This window comes from Melopsittacus undulatus, chromosome 6, assembly GCF_012275295.1.
Source record: "Melopsittacus undulatus isolate bMelUnd1 chromosome 6, bMelUnd1.mat.Z, whole genome shotgun sequence".
Taxonomy (NCBI): domain Eukaryota; kingdom Metazoa; phylum Chordata; class Aves; order Psittaciformes; family Psittaculidae; genus Melopsittacus; species Melopsittacus undulatus.
In genome coordinates this window covers 43,616,743-43,635,934 of record NC_047532.1, presented here as the reverse complement: position 1 = coordinate 43,635,934, position 19,192 = coordinate 43,616,743, and the positions used below count along the sequence as shown (strand labels likewise).

General features: G+C 37.6%; 1 protein-coding gene across 2 annotated transcripts in view; it reads left to right on the top strand.

The window, feature by feature from the left end:
• TBL1XR1 (TBL1X/Y related 1) overlaps positions 1–19,192 on the top strand; it is a 114,186-nt gene that overhangs the window by 51,526 nt on the left and 43,468 nt on the right. The window lies entirely within an intron of this gene.

Here is a 19,192-nt window from a genome sequence, read left to right as displayed (position 1 = left end):
TATGGAAAGCAGAGGTGAGGTTTGAAGAGAAGGGCTGAAGCTTTCTGCTTCAGCTTTGATCAAATCTTTTTCAGCAGTTGCGGTATCTTGTTGTGGTCACAGTTGAGATATACAAGAATGGTAACTGGAACCTTAGCCTTAAGAAATAAGTGCATAAGGTGCTAGCCTGAGTTTTGTATTTCAAGCATCCATAGATCACTGTAATCAGAAGTTAAAGAGATGGTATTTCCATTTTGAAAACTCAGTTTGGGATCTGAGAGTTGAGCTGGGTTCCTTTGATTGGCATGTGGACATGGATGTAACAAATATGCAAAGGTCTGTATGAGGCTATAATTTATTTACAACTCCACTGTCTTCACCCTGTGAGCAAAATGACTCCAACAGAGTTTGCTTGGGTGTAACTGCTTACTTTGAAAGGCAGTAAGTTATTCTGTTGAGTGTTGAAGACATCACAGAGTGAAATATGATGCAGCATGTATTTGGCGCTAAGTAAAGCAAATATAACTTTGAAATCAACAGATCTGCGCTATGTGTATATGTCATTTAATAGCCTGATGTTTAGGCTCAGGGGTGATAAGTGTAATGTTTATATTGATTTGGGATGAATTTCAGCTGATGGGCATGAATTTGTTGAGTGAGAAGGCATCATTTTTACCTGGTCACTTAGCCTGGTATTTTAACCTTCCAAACCTGAAACTAGCAATGCTCTCAGGTTTTTCTATTATTATTGAGTTTTCATTGTTGTTGTTGACCTTTTTCCAAATAAAAGCTACTCTGATTTATTTTTATTTTGTAGTAGTTGAGTATGGTTTTGGTTATGGTTTAAAATATAGGTCTGTATTACTGCTTCTCTTAAGAACATGACTCCTTACGTATTAACCTAGTCCTTAATACTTCATAAAATTTTAAAATACTGAAAGACTGTACTTGAAATGTTACTGCATTTTGTCCTAATTTTCCCCCTTCAAATTATGTTAGAAATTCAGAATTGCACAGTCTCAAGGGCATACTAGTTGTTGCAGTGATCATAAAACACACTCAACTCTTACTTGTAGTGAAGTAAAAGACTTCCCACTTTTTTCTTTAAGGGCTGCTTTTGTGCTGTAAGTTATTGTATTTTATTATTCTAGAGATTTCTGAACAATTACCTCTTAATTAACTATGAAACAGTTTGAATGTAAATTTAAGAGACAAGCTAGACACCTTCTTCATCATCCCCAAAGTAACGGTAACTTAATCTGGTTTATAGTAAAGAAAACTTTTATAGGTTTATATTACATTTTTATTTTCTGATGTATGTAGACAAAGTGTGGGCCAGAGGTTGACCTGAAAAAGCAGTTTGTGTTCTTTTCCCAAACAGAGCTTAGCTACCTGTGTTCAATACATATATTTGAATCAGAAAGGATCCTTGCATTTTTGATCATGATTGTCAGTTTCATTTCTTGGTACTGAAAAAAAAAGGGGGGTGAGGGGGTGTAAGCCATAGAAGTTACACATCTTCTTTTGCTTTTTCTTTGCTTTTCTATTTTAAAAGTAATTAAAAGATGCTTATTTTTTGCATCACATACAGTATGTTAACTGATAGCTAAATAGAGTGTAATATCAGTTACCCCTTACAAACGTATTCTGTTGGCAATTTTTTTTTAAATAAAATTACATTGTGGTATCTGCTATTAATAGAGACTGTAGTTGTGTTCAGTTGGTGTAAGTTCTTCCCATTCTTCCAGATAACTGTAGTATTCCTCAGAATCTCAGAAGGATACAAACACTTAACAAAAAGGCCTGTTATGTGAAGGAAAACTAGGTATAATTCTTGGGACAGCGTGAAATTTTGGGTTGTTCTGAAACCAGTGGATGCTATTATCAATGAAGGAAGGTGAAGTGCAGCGTATTTTCTCTGTTAACTGATTACAGCTGAATTTTCAGAAATATGTCAGAGCGTTCATACGTAAGTCTGTTTATTGGATCAGCATGAATTAGCTGATCTAGTGGTGTATTTGTTAAAGAGGAAGTGCTAATAGTGTGATACTGAAGAAAAAAATGTGTGGTAGGGGAGAGATACTTAGTAAGCATTAAGCATTTTATGTACCTCTGCATTCTGATCCATTTTCTGCAAGGTTTTTTTAATTCTGTTTCTTTACAGAAAACAAGTTAAACACATCAGTAAGATCCCTTTCTGATTCTGAAGGAGAGCACCCCTTGCCTCTTTTTTGTGGCATTACAGTTCACTACTGAATGAATCGAGTGGAAAGGTGGCTACTGTCCTTAAGAATTTTAAGAAGTGGTGGCTCTACTTTGAAGGAGCATTTGCCAGAGAACTTTCTCTGCTGATTCTGTAATCGTTTTGCAGTTCAGAAATAAGCTTTGACTAAGAATTCTCGGCAGAATCATAAATATGTAATTATCTAAGCAGCTGGGATATTTAGCCACTGGCAGGTGCCCAGTGCAGCACAATCACAAAAGCAAAGGGAAATGGGCCAGTATCTCAAATCTGGGGAATGTCCTCTAAAACAGGATAAAGGCCATAGCTGTTCCTTTCCTATTGCTATTCCTAGATTTTTTAATCACAAATGTGCCTGAAAAGAGGCTGTTCCTGCTGTGATACATTGTCTTATCTTACAGGGTTGTTTTTTTTTTTTGTGGGGTTTTTTTTTGTTTGATTGGTTTGGTTTTTTTTTCTTCCTTATCCTTCACTCTCCCCTGCCTTGCGTTTTTTGTCTTTACTGCTTTATACTGGTTTTGGTTTAGTAGTTAATAGCAGCAGTAGTACAGCTAGCATTAGATTATATCTTACTTGATCAGCATGCCATCTGCTTTAGAGGAGAGGGAGATTTTATGTTTCTGCTGTGGGTTCACTGCCATATGCCCATGGTGAAGTCACAGAACCTGAAATGACCCTTTCCCTGCTCTATTATATGAAAGAATTAGAAATATAGTGTTAAATGTTCTCGACAATGACTAGGTTTGCTGCAGATTTAAAAAATGAAACTGGATATTAGGTGTGACGTAGGATGTCATGAAGAAGACCCAAGGACAGGCTGTTTTGTATCTGAGCACATTAGTGTTACTGTCTGGAGAAAGCCATGTTAATATGTCACTTGCATCATCAGGTCATGATCCTGATTTCCTTCTTGTCAACAGAAAGTTGGTAGTAGCTTAAGTCAACAAAAGTAAAAGCTGCCCTTAGTTTCAGTGGTATTGATGCTGGGAGATAATGAATATTGCTGCAGAACAACAGGATGTCTGTAGGCTGAGAAGAATGACACTGAATATACTGACTTCTGTTTACTCGGGAGAAACTGAGACCTGGCCACTAAAAACCCTGTGTTGACATGGCCGTCAGCATGGATGCCAGATCTAGAAGCCTGTACCTATATGCCAAGATTCTAGTTCACCATGTGAATAGAAATAAAGATAATAGTTACTGGGTTAGTGGACCTGTGTTTGTAAATGAAGGTCATGTGTGGTGTTCTTATTGTGATTTTATAAAAAATACAAAAAAAGCTATTCAAGACAAGGGATCTAGATCCTCCTGAGGTTAATACTGAGCATTACGTATATAGTCACACAAATGAATGGTATTGATGTCAAATGTGAGCTGTAGTTGCAACACTTGTACTCATTAATGATAATGAAATCTTTCCCTTTAATTTAGTTTATTTTGGCTGTAGATGGACTATATTTTATTACGGTCTACGTGTGTTGTAGGAATGTTTTATCATGTGTTCTGGTGTTTGACATCTGTCTTTTTTTGTTGTTTTTTAAATATTAATTCACTAGCATAAATTAAATTCAAGTCTATCATAACAATATGAAAAGGAGAGGACTTTGTTAATGTAATAAACTGGCAAAAGAGCTTTTAAAAATTCAGCTATTTCACTGTTTTGCAAGCTTGTTTTCTCTATTAGCGTAGTCAACATTTTTTGTGAAAACAGTCATGCACTTCTGGTAAAGAGCATACAGTAAGTCAAATAATATGCATATATGATGGACTGTGAAGAAGGGATTTTAAGTGTTTGTTTCTTAATGAGAATTTAGAATTAAGCCAGCAGTAGTTAAAATGAATAGAAGGCAGATCAGCTGTCAGAGCAGATTATTTTTCATGAATAAAGGGAACAAATTTAAAACTATCAGGTACGTAACACACAAATTAAGGGGGAAAATAGATGGTCAAAGGTTAAAGAGGGGATGAAAACACAAGTTTTATGGTCACAAGATCAAATGAGGCATTAGTTAATTTTCCTTTTTTTGGTGCAGTTCAGCAGGAGTTCAAGTAATTCAACTGAATGATTGAACTGGAACAGAAAAGAGTGCCAGAAAAACTGATTACTAGTAATATAAACAGAAAAATAATCAAATGGACTTGAGACTTGATGTCAGCATTTCACATTAAAATGCATTTGAAAAGGCTGGAATTCCGTCCAGTTGCATGGAGCCTGATTTACATAGAAAACAAATTTATAACAGCTATTCTTACAACAGTTGAGAAATTATTCTACTAATGAGCCGTCAGAATGGATTTAACTAAGAAGCGGCTGAGCTGCAGAAGACTTTTTTTTCTAGAGACTGACCATCTGGGAAATGGGAAGTAACTGGAGGAATAGGTAAGGGTATTTGAACAGAAGGGAACACTGTGAGGAGGTGGCTGTTAAATACATTGGGGATGCCGGGGTTTTGTTTGAAATAGAAGATACAGTACAAGTTGTTATTTCCTAGTATTGGCATCCCTGAGGTGATGCCCTTCTCTATAGAGATGTCTAGGCAAGATTGCCTTATCTCTTACATATTTCATGACTTTTAGGAAAAGCAAATGACTGGTATGTTTATGAATTTGTGAATGTGAGTGCAGTGTAGAACAGATTGTTGGCATACCTTCCTACTACCCTAATTCCTACTTTCCTTTGTATTGAACTTCTAAAACCAAAATCCTTTTGTGCTGAATTGTTCAATTCTGGTTATTACTAAGTATACTAAGATACTTCTTATGCTGCTGTAATTTACTAGAGTCCTGGTTGATAGTCCACCCCAGTCATGAAAGAGCAGGACTCTTTCATGCCCTAGGTTTTGGCTCAAGGTGGAAGTTGTGGTGAATAGGCTGTTGAGCCAGGTTGCTTTGATTGACCCATCCAGTTTTGTACCACTGTTGCTTTTGCCACAGCCGACTCAAGTTTTTTCAGTGTAGTTATCTCCTCATGGCCTAGCATTATTCAAGCATGCTTTGATTGTCTCTGTGGTGACCCATGTATTTTCTTTTTCTCCGAATGCAAACTAAACTATTGAATTTTGTCTTGCAATATGACTGTGTCATGGCAGTTGCAGGGATTACCCTACTGAGGTTGACAGTACCCCTTGGACTGCTGCTGTTAATGCTTCTAATTTTCATTTGACTGTTTTTCAGTCATCCACAGTCAGATGTGGATTTTTATGCAGCATATTTGGAAGAAAAATGAATGTTACATGGCGTAACATAACTGTGATCCTCTGAAATCTTAGTCCTAAAGTCTCAGTGTTTGGAGTTCATGGGAACTCCGGTTTTGCACTGAGAGGGAACTGAGGAAGGGTTACTGCTCTGTAGTGTGTGTGTATATACTTTTATAATCACAATAGACAAGATTTAAGCACATGGTCTTCATGGATACCTGTATAGCATTTCTGTTCTCTTTCTTTTATAAAGGTGTTTGGTTTTGGTTTCAGACAAATGTGCTAGAGCTGATCTGTCTAGACTGTGGTATGATGCTTGCTCCAGTGATACGTGGGAAATTATTTGTTAAAATACTGATGAGATGTTGTAGAAGTATTGTGAGGTGAATAAGGAGCTTGTTAAAGGGGGGTCATGTCATTTTGTGCTCATGCGGGATGTCTGGGGCTAAAGGATGTTAGCTGTCTTAAGAACTGGTCTTGGGCTGATATTAATGCATTCACTAATGAATTCGGCACCAAAAGTAGGAGTGTGCAATAAAATTTGCCAGTGGTGTACAGTTGGGAGATGCTGTCAGTATAGATGAATATTTTACAGGAACAGCCGGATGGCCTGCAGGACTTCAGTAGCAAAAGTGAACTGAAATTTCACAGTATAGGATGCATGGTTGTGTACCTCTGGACAGATAGTAATTTAACCCTAACCTTGGGTGCTTATCTCTTGAAAATGGAGGAGGAACAGGAAGACCTCAGTGTATTAGCCAGTAAAACCAAAGTGTATCTTTCCTCTAGTACCCTGCAGCTCTGAAAAATGTAGTCATAAAATATTTGAGGTGGAGGTACTTTTAGTAAGAATGGGAAAGTGTTAATGCTGCTCATGTGCAAGGTAGTACCACTAAATCCCAGTATATAAAACCAAGCTATTCTGGTAAATCATGTTCAAGAAAGATGAGTATAAACTGGAGCAGGTGCAGAAGAGGACTGTGGAAAGGGCAAAGGCAGAGCTGAGTCTGTCTCACAGGAGAACATTGTGAGATTGGTTGATTTATCTGAGTAAAAGTGAAGTCTGAGAGGGGATATAATTGCTTTCTCCAAATACATGAGGGGTTGATAAAGATGAGTGAGTGTAACTGTTTTCTAAGTTAGATTCAAGACAGCACTGGAAAAAGAAATGTGTGCATCTTGGCAAGGAGTACATTCATGCTGGAAATTAGAAATCAGTTCTCATCCACCAGGGGAGTAAGATTTTTGGATAAGCTTCCCAAAATATAATGGGAGGCAAGAAATCCTTGCTAGTTTTAGGATGTACTCGTCTTACACAAACTGTGCTGAAAAAGGGAGTCCCATGGTCTTTCTGGCAAGCACAATTTATTTGTGGAATAGCAGATTCTTGGTTTTGAAATATAAGAAAGCTCAATTTTGTGTAACCTGGAGAGAACGTCAGCCATCTCTCAGCTATGTTCTTTGACAGATTAGCAAGTTTGATGTGTATAGAAGTAAACCACAATCCTTTTAGGAACATGGGAAAAAAATGTTGCCTGGGAGAAAATAATATAATGAATATGAGCATTACAATTCAGCAAATTCAGTAGCATGTTAACAGATCTTAGACTAGTTTTTGTCTGATTTGGAAAACAGTCTGCTATGTAGATGTCTTCAGATTTATGCTTTGAAAAGGGGTGTTACCTATGTGAATTCTAAAGCCTTCCAAAGAGGACTTGTGACATCTGTATGTAGCAAACCTATGGAAAAATACTAATTTTGGGTATTCCTTATGTTGTTATTACACCAAGATTGATCTGGGACTCTTCACAATACATGAGTGGAGAAACAGCAGCAAAGGCAGAGTTTGATCAGTGTTACTAGAAGTGCCAGGTTACAGCTGCAGCGGCTGACATCTGCTTAAAGAAGATTTCAACTATGCAGGACTCTAAGTTAGGAACCCCAGTGCTTGCATTTGAAGAAAAAGCGTTGCAGCTTTAGCAAAGTTAATTGTTTCATGTATTTTTTTGTGACTTACAAATCACCTGGAAACCCACAGTCTGGAAAAATCCACAATGGTTTGTAGGCACAGTGCTCTGGGTAGGGAAGGAGCTTGGAGATCTAGGTTGCAGAATAACACACTTATTTCCTTATTCTCTTAGCCTGGTAGCATGTCGTTTGTGTTTTGAACAGTGCTACCTCCCTGGGAATCTTTCATTGGAAAATTAATGCATGTTGGAGTAGTTACATGTTAAAAAAAAATCCAGTAAATCTAGACTTGCTTCTCTTATCTCTGCTGGGTACACCCATGAAAAGTGACTAGAGTTGAGCTAAAAGGGCCAGTTTGGAACGGAAGTGGGTGAAACATGGCTGCCCAGTGAGAGGTGTTTGTAGCTCTTCCTTGCATGGTTTATGGGACCTGAGTGTCACTTAGGAAGATTCGGAAGGTAACACTGTGGCTTGTTTACACAAGCAACTTGCTGCACACTGTGTAAGAATTGAGAAACTATAGTATGCTGTTACCATGTACATGGTTTTAGGGTGTTTGAAGAGCAATTTTGTGGGTATCTTGATTTTTAAATTCAGTGTGTTATACTGTGCTTCTGTGGTTGTATGTTAAAATCCTGCAATAAGAGTGTGTATTTGGGAAGCTGAGTTGAAGATTGAGTGGGGAGACAGTTGTAAAACACACATTCTTCAATTAAGGTTGATTTGTCAAAAGATAAAGTGTTCCTTTACTTGCTATATATTCTTAGAAGAATTTCCTAATAGACATCTTGGGTTAAATGGAAAGAGTGATGCTGTCAAAAAGCAGGAATATATTGGAAGGGGGAGGAGGACAATTTTTTCCTGTAAAAATAGGTGAAAAAATGCTTGCAAATTAAGCATTTTGAAGAAAGGGTTTTGCTTCCTTTCTCCTATGCAAAGTTGCAATGGGAGAAGCAACTGTAGGATCTGCGAAGCGTGGACTTAAGTGTAGGAAGTACATCTCTATCACTTGCAGCCAAATCTATGTGAGCTGTATGGTTTTTGGTAGGTTGTTTTTTTTTTTTTTTTTTAGTAACACCTAGAAAATAATTTGTTTTCGGAATCTTAAATCTACTAAATATTTGCTGAATGAAGAAAGAATCCTAGACAGAAGTGTATGTGTAACATTTTGCTTCACAGTGGGATAATGGCTGCAAATTTCTTGAGCTTCAGTTGTTTAATAAGACATTCCCTAACTCAGCCCAATAGCCAGAGCCAAGAACAGAAAAGTGCCTGTTCCCATGAGACTTCTTCCTTTCCTGTCTCAGCCTGTTCCCTCAGAATGCTTCCTTGCTCGCTAGGCTCTAAGCTAGGTCAGCGCTCGTATTTCTTCTGCGTTCACTGGGGCTCAGCAAGGACCTGTCTGTAGGAGGCTGCTTGCTTTATAGTTAAAAAGTAAGAGAAATGGCATTCTCACACTACAGGCTGTATATAGATTGTTTTTTTCCAAATGTTCAGTAGACTTCTTATATAGCTCTTTATTGGTTTGGGTTTTTTTTTTTTTTTTTATAAATCAAGGGCCAGCACTTAATCCTTGTTTAATGCTATAAATACTTAATTTCACTGTCCAGAGGAGTTACTGAATATAGATGAAGGTGGCAATATTAAACATTGTATTTATCCTAACTCAGAAACAACTAGCACTTTCAGGGATGACTGGAAAAGCTATGTTGCATCTTGGCACTTTCATTATTGTTAAATACAGTTCGGTGTTTTTATCTCCCACAGAAGAGGCAGGTGTGTTTTTATGGAATATGCTAGGAAGACAGAATCAGCAGCAGCAGTGATGCAGACTATGTGGAGCACCTTGATTGGTAAGAGGAGTAGCAAGTGGTCTGAAGAATATGTATTAAGACAAAACAACAAAGTCCAGTATAGGAGATTTTGTTGTTGACGTTTTATGTTTTTTTTGTTGACCTTGGCTGGTTATATTACAATCTCTTCAAGTACAGGAAGAAAGTCTCACATGTTTGTGCAACATTAGCACAATGGGGTCCCCATCTTGGAAAAAGGGTCTTGGGATGGTGCTATTACCACAAATAAGTAGTGATAATGTTCATAATAACTAGTTTTAATTGTAGAGAAGGTTCCTTCAGCAAAAAGAGAAGTATCTGAAGTATCAGAATAGAAAAATTAAGTAAAATGCAAAAAATCCCTATGATCTGTTGCATGGGTTGCTTCTTAACTGTGTGTGTATTTTGCAGTTCTTCTTGTACAGTGCCATTTTATCAAAGTGTATATAACCAGAGTTTTTACAAGAGTTTGTATCAGTGCATATTGTGATTTGTGCTCTGATAGTAGCAATGGTGACTACCAGAGTTCTTTTGGTTTTATATAATCCTGGCTTTGCAGCATTGTAATTCATTTGCTGTCTGTTTTGCAGTGCTGAGAAGTGATAAAAACTCTGCACATAGACTTGTCTGGCTTCTCTACAGGTCATCAAAGCACAGCTGCATGGGCTACCACCCACTCCTCTGCATGTATACCTGCTCATTTTCCTCTGAGGGGCTGATTTTCAGTAGCCTTGGGTTTTTTCCTGAGGCTTCAATGTTACAAGTGGAATTGAGGGGCATGGTAAATAGAGATGAACTTGGTTACATATGGCTACTCTGTGAAAAATGCAGCTTGTTTATGTCTAGAAATTGGGTCAGGTTTTAATTGTGGTGTCATGGTAGCTAGTGCTTAAATAGCTTTTCTCTCAGTATAAAAGCGGACAAAAAAATGATCTGCTATTTTCTTCTGGCACTAACAAAAATATGTTCTGTATGTATATATGTAAAGTATAATAGGTCTAGGAAGTCCTACAAATCTTTAACTACTTGCAAGTGCTCTCAGTTTTCTTTTGACAAAATGAGCTTTTTTCCTTTCAGTAATATATGTTATGGCATATCTACACTGAACCTCTTTCTCATCTGGTTGTTGCTGTTCTCAGTAGACAGATGAGTTTGCTTCACCTGAGGCAGAAAATAATACTTTTATATATTTAGAATTATATTTTAAGAGTCTATCAGCTTTAGGAGCCGAAGTTCAAGTCAATGATCACTTGACAATGCTGCCTCGTTCTTCCACCTCAGGCTGCGTTACATAGCCTGAATCAGGCTTTTGCCCTGATCTTTATCCACAGAGGTTGCGTAAGTGGGTAACAGTGTCTGCTTTTCCTGCTTAGCTGTGCAGTGTCATCGGATTTGGCTCTCTTAACTGCAGTTCAGGTGAAGGATATGTTGTAAAAGTACTTACTGTTTCTGTGGTTATATAATGGTATATTCAGTTATAATAATTTCAATTCTGGTAATATATTAACTGATTAATGTTGTTAAAAGTCAGTGGAAAGGCAGCTTCCCTGGTTTCTCTGAGGGGGAATACTCTTACCAGGAGATGGACCAGATTGACCATGAAGTCTGTGGTTTGTCTGGTGGAAGGCAGCCCTCATCAGTAGCAGGGAACCTGTGGGATATGCAGTAGTCATCTGAAGAAAGAGCATGTAGAAATGGGTGTTAATCTGTTAGCAGGAGGGGTTAAGTGTCTGTTATTGGCTTGTTCTGTGGTCTGAATAAGTTTTTGTTGTGGATTTTTGAGTGATCTGTCTGAGCCAGGACTTCCCAGAAAACCATTCACCTTCATCTCCATAACATACCGAAACCTAAAATTCTATCCCTGTTTCTATGAAGACTAATTAAACCTTAAAAATTATATCAAATGTCCTTCCCTCTGTAATGCCAGCTTTGCCTAGGGTAAGTGTAACTAAAACATAATTATAAAATGAAATAGTCTTTTCCTTCTGCTGATACTGTTTGCATGTTTAAAGACAAGCTGTTGCATTAAACTTATTGGAGTAGGAGAAAAATCAAAGGTAGGAACTAGGTCTTGACTTGATTCCGGTTTGATATAAAGCAGGCAGTGTGAGATTGATTGCAGTGTTCTAGCTACAGAGGTGAATTTGCTTATTGATAGCTGGGCTCCTGTTATTATTCATAGGTATAAGACATGTGGATCTGTGCAGTCATTGCTTGAGTGAAAATTACTGATAATGGAGACTTTCACTTAGGTGGTCAAGCCCACCCTAATCCTGACAACTTTTAGATAATCTTAATGTTTAAACGTTTTCAGCACGTATAAAGCAAAAGCAGAGCAAGGGATGGATAGGGCTGTGTTCATCTTTTCTTTTTTACCTCCTTTTCAAGTACCTTTTAGCTTTCCTGCTGAATGTGTGACAGTTATTAGAAAAAATAAATTGTACAATGGACATAAAAATATCCCATGTGATGAAAGTGGCTTTGGATCCCAGCTGGGTTTGTATTTTGTTTCTTCTTCCAGCTCTTGTTTCTTTTTCTCAGTTTTGAATCCTCTAGTTTTTAATAGTTACAGTATTAAAGTGAGTTTTAAGATAAAAGCAAAATTTAGGGAATAGAAAAACATAGACAATGCTGTTACCAGATAGCAAATGGTATTTTTAATAATTCAGTATTCTCTTCAGTCCTGATGGGTTTAAAGGTAAATAGACAACATGCAAAATTAGTTGCAGCTACAGTTGATTTCTCTGTACAAATACTTTGGTATGCATAAATATGTAAGAAATTAAGCAGCTGGCACAGGGTCTCTGTTTTTGTCCAGAGTCTTAAGGCTAGAAGTATGATTTTATCTATTTATTTACAAAAATAAGAACTAGCTCTAGAAGGAAGTTCTGTAAAATGTGCTATTAGGAGGAGTGTGCTTCTGCAAGCTGATGGAAAGTGAGGTGATTTTATACGAAGAGTAAAGATGAGCAGCAGTGGTTACTGTGTTTCTTTGCACGTCTATCTTTCAGGCTTTTCTGAATATTCCAAATTAATCTGCCATAAAACTATAAAATAAACTATTATCCACTAAAATATGAGCACAGGTCACCTCTTGTTGAGGGGATGGTGTTTCTTAGTCTTAAGTGTTTATTTAGAGATCGATTTCTATGTAGTTCTCTTGTTTCTGCTTCCTCTCTGTGGCAGACATACCTGAAACAACAAGTTGCACTTCTCTCTCAGCAGAAGGCTTGAGGCAGTTTAGTGTGTATTGCCAGGGTTTCTCCTGCCAGCTCTTCATCTTCAGCAAACCTCTGCAGGATACTCTTTTCTGCTTTTAGCAGATTGTGTCAGGCATCTGGAGAGAAAAGGGAAGGAGAACTGGTTTAGAGGTAAATCACAAAACACAAAACAAAAGCTAACTCAGTGGATTAGGTCATATTCTTTAAAAATGTATCTCTCTGCAGTGACTTTTAACCTCCTTTGAAATCCCCAACATGGTCTAGTTTTGCCAGAGGAATCTATGAATTACATCATTTGCAAAAGGTGCAGAGAAGAGGCGCCCCATGCTGATTGTACTCTACTTGGTTTCTCCATGACAGAAGAGAAGCTGGAGAGGCCATAGAGGGACCTCTGCATTTCAGTAGGTAGCCATGTATATCGTGTGTTTTCCATCTCGCTGAGCTGGCAGTCACCAGGCGTATTTGGTCTCTACCCAGTGTGGTTTTGTGCAGGGTATCTTAAGCAGGTACGTACAGCTTCCCCCACTGATTGATATGTTGTTAGAAGTTGTTTCCCCTTTGCTGCTGACTCTTCCATATAAATACAGTTTAGAGATGGAGTAGTATGTTGTATTGCATTTCATGATGCATCACTTGTACTACTGTCAAAGTCTCAGGATGGGAAATAATAAAATCAGATCCAAGAATTATTTATTATGATCTCCTTGATACTCAATCCTCCCAGCATCACTACTGCACAGGACCTTTTAAGATATGGCTGTGCCAGTGTCTGACCCAGCTTCATACCAATGAATTACTTAATACTACTTTTTCTTTCTCTCTATGTAGACATCTATATGGAAAAACGTTTGCACCAACTTATGTGGTGCAATAAAGTCCATGAAAAACTAATGCGACTTCTGTACATATAGTTGCCTATAATGAAAGTTATGTGTTAATTTGGGAAGGTGCACAATAGGGATATTGTAATTTAGCAGTGGCTGACATGTCTTTCAAACCTCCCAAGTAGGTTGTACTATAAATATAGCTCTTGTTTTGCAATTGACATTTTGCTAGTGGGTGGCTAATTTGAAGGGAACTAGACCAGAGATCTAATATTAATAACTTAATAGCTATGTGGATATTTTAAGTCTATTTTTCTGCTTATTTATAGGCATATATCATTCATCTATACTGTGTAGCCTTCTTTGCATACATGTTTAATTCTGAAATTTTTGCTTTAGTAACATTCATGCTTATGTGCCTTTGCAATCAAAAGCTTAAAAGCAATTTGCTTATATTTCTCAAAACCACTTTGAGTATGATGATTTCAAAGTGATGGCACTTAAACTGTTTTAAGAAAAGCCTTGCTTCTGAAGTAAGACCTGAAAGGAAAGCCAATAGTGCATTGTCTATATCTCATCTTAATTTGAGAGTCAAAGCAGCCTTAATACTGTGTGTTTTCCTGTGTGTAAATTAAGACATAGGGCAATTTTTATGCATCCAGTGGAAGTGGGTAGCTCATAGGCAAACTGAAGAGGAATAAAATAGGAAGGAGCATGTCAAGGAAGCTTGATCCTTTGGTATTAGAGTAAAATGTGCATTCAAGTGCACATCACTTCTCATAGCACATGTTACTATACCAAAGAGGCGTTATTTTCTGGTTTACTCTGATGGGACAAACTTCCATGTAGGTTCGTATCTCGCCTACCTATTCACCTTGCCTCCTGACATCTTTCTTGCAGTTACACTTGTCTGTAACTTAATAAGCATGTGCGATACTTGTCCTTTTTATGAATTCTTAAATGAATTTATAATAAGGCAGGAGGATTATGTGAGAGATGCATTATACTTTGTATGTGCTTGATATTTTTAAATCTTTGTTTTGTCATACCCAAACACGATGCATTCCACTGAACTTGATAGAGGAGTGCTGTGGTACCCCAGGCTGTGACTACTGACTGCCGAATTTGTGTGTTGTCTTTGCATCTTTTCCCTCTTGTGCAAGTAACTTTGCTATGAGCCCTCAACCCAAGGGAAACAAAAATTGTTTCCCCACTATCTGTAGAGTTTGTTATTCATTTAGCTAGCTGCTTAGGAGGTTTAAGCTGTGTACTGGGTGCTTGCTGGATTAAAACCCTGCAGGCTGTTATCTGTGAAACTCGCCTGTCAGTAGAAGGAAGCATCAGCAGTAGCTTCAACCACACACTGCATCTTCTGCATCTGTTGTAAGCGTGAGAAAAAGCCCATATTAGTTCCAAAGATCTAAAAACGCACAGGTGTACTTTGGAAGGCAGCATGCTACAGCTCTTTGCTTGTTGGAGGGCATGGTTATCAGTGGTAGAGGAAGCATAGCACGGGGCTTTGAGCTTTCAGAGTTCTCCTGGCAATTGCCAGTGTCCTTCCAAAACTGATAAGCTCTTTGTATTTTATTTCTCTTGCCTATCTGCCCAAAGCTGTGTCTCTGCCTATGTTTAAGTGTAGTTTGTATTGTCATTGTCATGAAAGAAACAACTAAGGATATACAGACTCTGTGCAGCAAGCTCCTTCCTTCCATTTTATTGCAGATATCCAAAGATTTCTATTTTAAGGTTTTTTGGATTTTTTTTCTGGCTGTTACGTACTTCACTGTGCACAGTACAGCCCTGGGCAGTGAACCAACCCAAAACAATTTGTTGTGTTACTGATACAGAGCTTAGCTGGAGAGATTGGTGTTTGAAGCATTACGTGGGATCCAGGCCATTTCAACTGCTTAAGGTTCAGTTATTCTCCATTGATAAAATTCAGCTGGTAGTGTTTGTCCAATTCACAGTGGTCCAAGGAAGAACTGACACCACGAAAGCACACACCTACTCTGATGATGAGCATTGTCTATGAAGGCAGATAATGATGCCCATGTTTAAACTCTGCAGGGGACTTGAAGCGTGATTTCTCTCATTTCACAATCAGCTTGAGGCATGTTGGGAGTGACTGTCATGGGATTGTTTTGCAGCTTTTGACCCTTCCTTGTGTATTTTTCTCACTCTTCTTGCATGGCTGTACGTGATTTTATTTTTAGTTCCAGACTCTGGGAATATAGTATCTATGCATGTGCTTATTGCATGTTGTCCTGTATGTAATGTAGCTCTGTTGATTTCACTGTAATCATGAGAATCCATCATAAGGTGCACACTTAATCTGCCAAGATTTATAGACAATTTTGAAGATTCTGTAATAGTTTAAAAAAGATTATTTTACAAACATTCTCTTTCATTTCAGGTGGCATTTTCAAGGTTTTCTCCTCTGCTAAGAATCATACCTGCATCTGGGCAATCCCGCTTATCCTTGCAATATTTAAACTGTTTTTTGCGAAGTATTAATATATCAAGCCACACCATTTAAAATGTCTTAAAAACCTGTATGCCAACCCTGGTACTGCAGTGAAAATGGCTGTCAAACACTGTGCACTAGAAATACTACTCCTGTGCAAAGTGCTCATGGTTTGAACTTTTGCTGATCTACCAGCACATTCAAGGAACTTCCAATGCCCTGTGAAGAATTGCAGGGAATGGCAATAGACAATCCCATTTGTTGGAAGTAAACAAGTTCATGGGTAACAGTCACACCTACCTAAGTTTTGAGGTCTGGGACTTTCAGTGGCTGGATTTCTTGTTTGGTTTGAATGTATTGACTTGGAATCTATTCTTCCATCTGAATCGATTTTTGACCTTTTTTCCTCACGTTTCTTTAGGGTTGCACAAGTACCTCAGTATATGCTGCTTTAGCGTTTACAGGTCTTAAGATAGTATTTTTGTGCACAAACATAAATTTCAGAAAAGCACCAAAAATTGGTGTCCTTTTGCACACATTTGTTTTTAATCTCATATTATTAAAAGCCCTCGAGTCTGAAAATTGAGTAATGTAACTTTCTGCAAAGATGCATATTTTTAGTGTAATTGGAAAGTGTTTAGAATTACTGTCTTTAGGCCTATACAGCCAAGAAACCAATTATAGGCATGGTTAGAAAGCGATAGAATGCATTAGTCAGATTATAACAAGGTTCCAATAATGTAAAATTGCTGCACAACAAATTAGTTTGTATAGATTTTGACAGTTGTTGCCTTTAATAAACTAAATTATTGAGCAATACTGCAGTGCTTCCAGAATTAGAGAAAACCAGACTTCTGTTTCCTTGTCAAAGTCTTCCATAGAGCAGGCACTGGTAAGCCTGGTTTGAGTTGTTGGTTGACTTTGTGACACTGTCTGTCCCAAGATGATTTTTGTCTCAGTAAAAAGATGATAGATTACAAGAGCTACTTAAAAGACCTTGTCAGGCACTTTTTTTTTTTTTTTTTTTTTTTTTTGCTGCTAGTCTGATGGATGCATTTACAGTCTTTTGGGTTTGGTTTTTTTTTTTCAGTGTAATTTATGAAAAAATCGTGACTAGATTAATGCTGTTTATTTTTCACTACAAACTTGAGCCAATAATTTAACTTGAGTCTCCTGAGAGAGTACAAGAGAGGTATGTGTTGTAACTCCATATACCTATTGTATTGCAGCTTTGAAATAGAAGAACCTGTCTTTCCCTCTGGTAAGTTTTACTACAGTGCTACAAGTGAAAGCAAAATCTACCTAAAGTCTGGAAATCAGGCTACTCACTCTGTAGCTTTCTTACGGTTTGAGGTCCTGAGCTATGTTCTGGCTACAGGCTTGAGAAGTATTGTGGCCGTCAAATGTTTGTGTGTACATGGGCAAGTCTCTATTTTAGTGCTACGTACTTTAATTAGGTATGACATAATTATGATATAACCTGCTTTGGTCCAGTTTAGGACCAAGTCCCACTATTTGTAACATGCATAGACAAGCAAAGTCCAGTTTGAAGTGTGTGCTCCGTTGCAGAAGTGCCGCTTGATATTTATTGAAAAGGAACTGAGGCTTCTACAAGACATGGTCATTGCCTGGCAGATCATCTCTTCCCCTGTCACAGTCCAAAAGCAGCAAGGACAGACCTTACCTCTGAATGTCCTTAGCTGTAGTTGCTTGCAGTGTTTCATCTCTCACACTTTTCTCCTGGGAGAACATGGTGGCACTGACTCAGTGGGAGTAAATGGAAAGATGAAGGCTGCTTGTTCTGTTTGTGGTATGGGCAAACCTTTCTGTTCACAAACGCACAACACTATAAAGCTCAAAAATCTGTCTGCTCAGTGTACCATCAGAGCTCATCTAGATGTACACAGTAGTGCTTCCTTGGTGTGCCCCTCAGCAGCTAGTAAAATATAAGACTTTCTGAGCACCATCAATGTCCTCTGAAAATACCCTATGCACTTCTTAAATTGTTAAAAGATGGATTATGGAAATGACAGTGGATAAGGAAGAGAAAATGTACATTCACTTGGGGGAATTGATATTGCCTTTAGGTAGTCAAGGTAGAGCAGTAATGCTTTACAGATAAAGATCTTAAACTTCATAGTTTAATTTTCAGAGCCTGAAATAACTGTTTTGCTAACAAGTAATGTTTTAATAGTACAGTTACACTTGAAGATGCAATAATGCTGAAGCTTTGCTTGTCTGTAGCATTTTAATCCATGAATATGTTTTTCAGGATCTGAGCAGATTCTCTGATGGGTGAGTCTCTTTTATTGGGATTAGGGCTGTTAGCGGTTTGGAGTCTGCCTCTGTGATGTGTTCTGAAATTACTGTGTCTGCTATTATCCAGGAAATACCACTTTTATCATGTTTACTTTGTGATCGTAAATATTATTCAGTGAATTGCGATCTTAAACTTTGCATGCGATAAATGCTTTATTGTCACTTCTGATGCTGTGTTTGGTTGTGCTGTGTGTAAGCTTCAAATTATAACAAAATACTTAGCAATCAATGCAGTCCTACTTGAAAATTAAATAGATTTGCTTACATTTCATAAAGCAGCTCTAAGAGGCTGACATGAATTTTTCAACCCAAGACTTTGGTTTTCTCTAAGCTGCTGCTCCTATTAGTTGTGTGTTTTTCTCAGGTGTGGCAAAAAAGGCATCTGTGGTGCTGTTTGCAGAGTCAAAATGGAAAAGCAAATGTTTTTGTATATTAACCATCCCTTATTTTGTTAACGCATTACTTGGATTTCAGTTTCTTTGCTGGTGACATTTGTTGGTTGAATGGTCTTTGAAACAGAGGGATTAGAGGGAACAAGTTGTAGCAAGCAGATCAAATATCTCGCTGGTAACATTTGGGTTTATGCAAATGAAGAATGAGAAGCAGACCAGAAATTATGCTGCACTCATAGGACAGACTGAAAATAAGGCCTTATTCATGCATTGAGCTCTCTGAAGATCCAAATGTATGCATTTCTTTAAGTTCAAGCGAAAGACTTACATTTTTATATAATGTCAGTTTATACTGAAATCTTTTTCTCTATGTGCACATTTCATCACCTTAGTAGCAGTCTTTGTTATAGTAATATGAAAAGAAAACAACATCAAATACCATTAATAGATGTTCTGGTGGGGAAGGCAGCAGTAAACAACAGTTCCTAAAAGTAGATAATTTCTGTCTCCCTAATGGGCTACCTTCAATTTATAAAATGCACATTGGTACTTTTTTATGAACATATAATTGACTTTTTTGTCTTTTTTTCCCAAACTATATGTGATTTAATATCAAAACAAACAAAAACCCTAGACAGTCACTCAAGAAAGAAATGTTACTTGTTTGTTGGAAATAGATTATTTTAAGAAACCTGTATTGACTTCAGAAGTCCCAGTCTAATAGTAAAGATTTCAGTTACAAGTCATGGAA